At 45.5% G+C, this 7,042-nt stretch overlaps 1 pseudogene; it reads right to left on the reverse strand.

Moving 5' to 3' along the window:
- Positions 1-721: 721 nt before the first annotated feature.
- Positions 722-6,727, reverse strand: LOC123151029 (probable histidine kinase 2; annotated as a pseudogene).
- Positions 6,728-7,042: the final 315 nt, after the last annotated feature.

Here is a 7,042-nt window from a genome sequence, read left to right on the forward strand (position 1 = left end):
AAAAATTTCATAGATTTTAGAAAAAATGTTCATGTTTTACCTCCAAACAAGAGTTCAAGTATTTTAAGAAGTTGTTTATGCAACAAGATATAAGTTCATATACTTACAAATGGTTCTTCTATTTGCTCTAGAAATAAGAGAAAAATAAGTATGTTTTTTCTAAAGTGAACATCAACGATGATTTTGAAAATTTGAAAGAAAGGAGAGAGACATACGAATTAAGAAAATAAGAAAACCAAACAAAAGAAAGAAAGAAAGAAAGAAAGAAAAGGAAACATAAAAAACCAACATGGATCGCACTATAGGGGTCTCTTCAGACTTGGAATAGGATTTATAACTTCTATGTGTGTGGCGGTCACCATTCTTGTCAGTCCGACTATGTGATGGGAGCTCATTTAATTTGTATTTCGGGATCCAATACGGAATTTCTGCTTTGAATGATTTATATTTGTAATTCTGTGACCACCCGTTTGTTTAAACAGAAAAAGCAATCACAAAGTTGCATAACATAAACCATTTCACACAATGTCACAGAATTACAATGTAATTTTGGCATGCTGTTATTGCTTAACCTTCTGCTCGGCTGCTGAGTTGTCTGTCTATTGACCACACTACCTACAGCAGTAGTTAAAAATAGCAGGAGCAGGATCTTGATTACTAACACTATTCCCATATGCATGGGTGATAAATAATTAAGTATCCTCGCGAGAACAGAACATCGTCAGTTCTTGTCTTGTTTGCAGAGCTCAAGAACAACCCCTGCGATCTTCGGCTTTGGTATCTGCTTTGTCAGGTGAAGATCCATTCCAGCTTCGACGGCCTCCTGCAGCCCTTCCTCTGCGGAATTCGCAGTCAGTGCGATGATCGGGGTGCAGACGCCGTGGCGGATTTCTTCCTCGCGGATGCGCCTCGTCGCCTCATAGCCATTCATCACCGGCATCTTAAACGAAGAACATACAATTGCCAGCAATGTCAGAAATTATTAAATCGCATCATCTGAAACAAATTGAGGAGAAATGGACCGATGCTTGGCATGGTGTTGCTGGAGAAATTTGTGTACCTGGCAATCCATGAGGACCACGTCATAGGGCAAGGCGTTCCGAAGAACTTCTGTGAACATGGCAAGAGCCACGGAGCCATCGCCTGCAATCTCCACGGCTGCTCCGAGATCGCTCAACATCTGCCCGTGGATTCTTTGCAGAAGCATGGTGTCGTCCACCAGCAACACGCGCATCCCCTCCAGTGGCTTGCAGTCTCCAACATTGGCTGGTCCCACGGGCACTGCGAGCGTGATTTCGGACGCTGACGCAGTGGTCTGATCTGCCGCCGACATCTCGAACTGATATGGATGTAGGTGCTCGAAAGGGGATGCCTGGAGGTCTCTCATGACCTGGAGGAGCTTGTGCAGTCGGGAGCCGTGGATGGGCTTGCGCAGCTCGAGGTCGAAGCTGCTCGCCTCCTTGAACCTCCTCAAATCCTCGGAGGGGGTCTTGAGGTCTGTCAGGCAGACGACCTTGCACGACGCCTGGAGCTTGGTCCTCGCCAAGCTCGCCGCCTCGCGGGCGGCCTCGTGGAGCCTCCCAGCGGAGACGTCGACGACGATGAGCAGGCTGAAGGCGTGGAGGTGCCCGCCGTGGTTGCCGCCCGTGCCCCTGCTGCTCTGCAGGTGGCTGGCCATCTCCTTTGAGACGAGGCAGCGTTCTATGGTGTCGTCCAAGTCGTTGCCTCCAGCGCTGTGCAGCGATGACATCGACGTCGGCCTTGACGGCGAGCCGCTGAAGGCAGAGCACACCTTGTCGATGGCCGGGGCGAGGAGCTCGGCGCACGAGACGGGCCAGATCTTCATCCCGACGCTCTCCATCCATGCATGCAGGATCCGGCGGGTCTCTTCGACGTGGACGAGGAGGACGCAGTGTCCGCCCTTGAAGCAGGCGGGCTCCCTGAACAGAGAAGGCGCTGCCCTCCCTTCCTCGAGGTTGTCTTCAACCTCTGGACTCTTGCTGGCCTTCAGGAACACGTTGAATCCAAAGCACGTTCCCGCTTCTCCTGGCTCCTTGTCCCTGATGCTTATCTCCCCTCCCATCAGACGAACCTATATATACCAATAAAAACAACAAAGAAAATCATAAGTAAATAAGAAATAACAGACACATGAGTGAACAATATAGTTTTCAAAGATAAAGAGTCACGAACTTTTTTTAGAGTGTCAAGTGCAACAAGCAAAGTTGCATGAATTTGTCTTAAATCCAATCAAAATTCTACGCATCTGGATTAACATATAGCCATCTTCATCTCAAGTCACTCTTAATTTATATATAACCTCCAATTGATATACTTTTAGACTTTGGAGTTTGTAAATTTAGAAAAAAGTTTAGGAAGTGGCAATTCAAAAGCGTAAAAAAGAAATACATTGACGCGCTTGAGAGCATTTTAATATGCACAGAAAAAGATGAGATCACTTACAAATGATTGCACAATTCCAAGTCCTAGCCCGGTGCCACCATGCCCATTCTTCACTTGAACGTAGTTCTCAAACACAGACTCCCTCTTCTCTTCGGGTATCCCCACACCAGTGTCAACAACCTCAAAATAAAACTCAACCGAATCGGGATCAATTTTCAAGGACAAGCCGCCATTCTGTTCGGCACAATTCTCACTTATTCCAAGCAGCCAACCGAGGACCCCACCGGCGCGACGGCGGGGGGCGAACTTCGACGGGGTGCTGATCATGGAGCCCCTTATGACGGGGCGGTTGGCCCATGCACGGAGCATGACATGGCCTTCATGCGTGAACTTGATGGCGTTGCCGAGAAGGTTGTCAAGGATCTGCTTGACACGCTTACAGTCACCGACAGCGGCGGTGCACCGGAGCACGGAGAAGTCGCAAGGGTCCTAGATCACCTCGACACCTCTTGACATCCCAACGACATTCGCCAGGTCCATGGATTCCTCGAGGACATCTGCCATCCTGAACTCTACCTCTTCTAGCTGTATCTTCCCGGACTCCAACTTGCCCATGTCCAGTATCGTGTTAAGAATATCTGAAAGTAACATAGACATGTATATATATATATATATATATATATATATATGGATGATAAGTCAACAAATAATAAATTTGTCGCTTATGCATAAACAAAAGGCACGATAACATGGTGCATAAATGCAGCAAAATATTTTCCTAACCAAAAAATAGACAATAAGAAAAGTATTAGAACAAGGTGTGTTTACTGGCCGCTAAGATAATGATATGTGATAGCTCCATTTCAACTATCCTATATTTAAATATTTTTAGAAACAAAATATTAATTTTTTTTGCAAATACAATATTAATCCTTTACCAAACAGAGAATGATTTCTTGAGTATTCTAGAAATTATAAGCAAATGTTATATTTAAAACGTAGAACTGAGCTCTTGGACACTTCTGCACCTAAAATTGTAACAAATTATTTGAGGAAACTTCGCTTTTACAATAAGCAAATTATAATGCTATGGTCAGGATCTAGTACTAAATAGTCCTATACATGGGAATGATATGTGTGGATGGTAAGTAGGGCCATGGTTGCGGACTAACCGAAGAGCTTATTGGTGCCGACATCCATCTGGTTGAGGTTATATATGAGGTTGGTGTTGCCGCGGGTCTCCGACCGGGAGATTTCGATGAGTCCGGCGACAGCAGCGAGCGAGGAGCGGATGTCGTGGCTAGCGCGGGCAAAGGCATTGCTCTTGTTCATGCTCTTGCGCTCCGTTTGCTGGAGCGCTTCCTTCTGTTGCACTAGCTCGGCCTCCAGCGCGACCTCCCGCACCCTGACCTTCCACAATTACGCGTGCCATGAGGAAGCACACTACCATTGCCACTATCGTGACTGCACACATGATGCATAGGACGGCCACCCCGATCCGTCGGACCTTGGTTGCCCCGCTCCACTCGCTGAGCACTAGCCAGACTCGCTGGATAACAAGAAGAAATACAACCGTAGATTATTGTTTGTACGATGTCGCCCGATCAAATTTTTAGACATACATATGTGTGCTACTACTACGAAGGAAAAAAAATTCATCCAGAGGATAATCTTCGGATCTGGGATGGAAATAGCCGAATAGGCGAATCACTTCGATCGGGCCGTTGATTTGGAAACTTTTGTGCTTTTACGTAACCTTTTCATCTTGAGAAGTTGATGACATTTGCTGTGAATATCTCGCAGATACTTGCCACCTTATGCACGTTATATGATGTGGTGTCATTAGTTAATTATAAGCTTAAATTTAGTACTTATATGTGTTATATATATGGATGATGGCTTGTGATCGATGCTAGATGGACAGGGTGTTACCAGGTTCACTCCGGAGAGGTCGAAGCTCGTGCACGCAACTTGGTCCGACCCGACGCTGTGGAGCACGATATCGGGCTTGTTAATGGCGGACGCGGTGCAGTTGGTATCCGAGAACAAGGTCTTCATCAGCTCCGCGTCGTGGCCGGGCCTCCCACCCACCAAAGGCTTATAAACCGTCGCCGCGCCGCTGCGCTTGTCGGTGATCGCATAGTAAGTGCCCGCGGCCGGATCGGCCGTGGTGATCGTCAGCACGTCGACGGGGACGGCGGCGGAGACCACGGCGGTCTGCCCGACCGGCGCGGAGAAGACCATCACCTGGACGCTGGAGTGGACCCACCCGGCCCGAAGCGCCGCGGGCGAGCCCCTGTTGGCGGCGGCGAGGAGCTGTGTCGCGTTGGGCAGGTGCTCCGGCCTCGTCGCTGGGACGGGCCGGCCGGTGAGACGGCCGGTCACCGGATCAACCGCCTGCTCGGTGTAGCATTTGTCGCGTTGGCTCACGAGCTTCGCTGTCTCCTGACCGTTCTCGGTGCGGTAGTATGTCAACGTGGTGCCGTTCACGCTGGTGTATGACATCTCGGCCACCTGCGGCTGCATGGCCAACGCCATGAACATCCGTGGTCCCACCTGTCAGGTCAACACAGAAGCATATATGTACATGAGTTATTCAGTGGTGAAATTGAATGTATTTGGACGTGCCATATTTCTCCCATATACATAGAATTAATATACATGCAAAAAAGATACTTATTTGTCTGTGTATGTACATGCGTATATATACATATCAATGCGCATATTTATACAGCAAATCAAATAAGATCATACGTAATTGTGGTTCAAAAAGGAAGTGCACATACGTGCAAAAAAGAAGAAGGCACAGTTAAACCATAGAGATGCTCGGTAAATTACGTGTCGAAAATAAGATGATTTGTTGCTAGGGATCTGCAAAGACTGCACGACGATGGCGCGGAGTGGTTGGCTTTCATGAGAGACTGCATGCCAGCGGCAATGTGCACCAGCGACACCTCCACGGCGTTCGTGGCGGCGCTGCACGCGGCATCATTTATATGGGAGGAGACGGAAGAGTACGCGAGAACCACCGTAACCACTATCACTCCATGAACAATAATCTGCCTTACATCAAACACACTCCCAATGAGTAAAAAGTAAAATAAAATAATGCATAGTTATTAATTTAAAATGTCTTTTCGCCACAACGTGTTTGAACTCATCTAACGGTAACATTTGTCGTGACGTTCCATCGATATTCGTTGTGTCAATCCATCGGCATGTAAGCAATAACTCAAGATTCCGAGCATTTCTAATAATCCAGCGGTATCGTTTGTCGTGATATTCCACTAATAGATGCAAGTGGTAAGGCAATATTCGGGGTCTTTACGCTCACCTAACGACAACATTTGTCGTGAGATTCCATCGATATGTCTAATACAACGACATGAAGAGCGACATATGAGCATACGACAAAAGAGAGTTCTTCTGATAGTTATGTCAATAGTGGGCTTTGCCTCACACATGTGGGGATATCCGTGTTGTATGGAGCATAAGTATAGCTATATAATGATGAAAACTATGTAGAATTACTTTGAAGTCCACGACTTACACACGTGGAAGGATATCTATATTGTACGGAACAAATTCCTAATCACAAGAAGAAAACTATTTACTTTTTTATTCGACGCCTAAAACACACGTGGGAGATGTCCGTACTGTACAGAGAGCAATCTTAATTCGGCTTTGCTAGAACTCATCTAGCTAAGTTTTAGTTATGTCTCATTCACTTTTATAGCCATTGGATTGATACTATAAGATGCGTGTGTGCTGATGTGGTTTGTAGTACTATTTTTATCTGTTTTTGTTTTCAGGTGAATGAGACCAAATTATATCTCATCTAGATGAGTCCTAGGCACTCTCATCTTAATTACAAGATGAAAACTTTATAGATCTAGTTTTCATCACTATCTAAGAAAATAGATAGCATACATCTGACACGTGTGCGAGGATATATGTATTATACGAACTGAGGCATCAAAGATGAGAACCTGTTAGATATACTTTTCAAGTCTACGCCTACTTTACAAATTTAGGATGGTATCTATAATGTACGGAACCGAAGTTCAATTACAAGATAGAAAATTAGTAGATCTGCTTTTGAACACCGTACACAAATCGATGGATGTACAAGCATATAAACCATATGGATCTGCTTCTCAGTCCGGTAAGCCACTGGAAATGCAAGGGAAAACGATCAAGAAATAAAAACAGCCATGAGTTTCATAAAAAGAAGCCATGTACATGAAGTGGTGTTTCATACCAGTGGGATTAAAACCCAAGAATTTTTGAAGAAGCTAACCCACTTGCCAACCTCTCCAGCCATCCTGAAAGTATTGTAAAGTATTCTACAGGAAGGAAATCTCTTTTAGGTGCCGGTGAATAATTCTTTTTCTATAAGGTCAGCGGCCTTTTATAGATGCTCGGGGGAATACACTTGTGGGTTTAGAGCGCCGCTGGTTTTCCAAATCCACTGTCACGGTTTATTTACCATGTATAGTGGCATTTTGTTCCTGCACCGTAGAAAAAAGCGATATCTTTTCCTGTACCACAATAAAAAATCGGTATTTATTATTTAAAATATCGGTATTTACTTTTCCTATCTAATATCAATGTGTGGCCCGTATAGACAAACACTGTG

This window comes from Triticum aestivum, chromosome 7A, assembly GCF_018294505.1.
Source record: "Triticum aestivum cultivar Chinese Spring chromosome 7A, IWGSC CS RefSeq v2.1, whole genome shotgun sequence".
NCBI lineage: Eukaryota > Viridiplantae > Streptophyta > Magnoliopsida > Poales > Poaceae > Triticum > Triticum aestivum.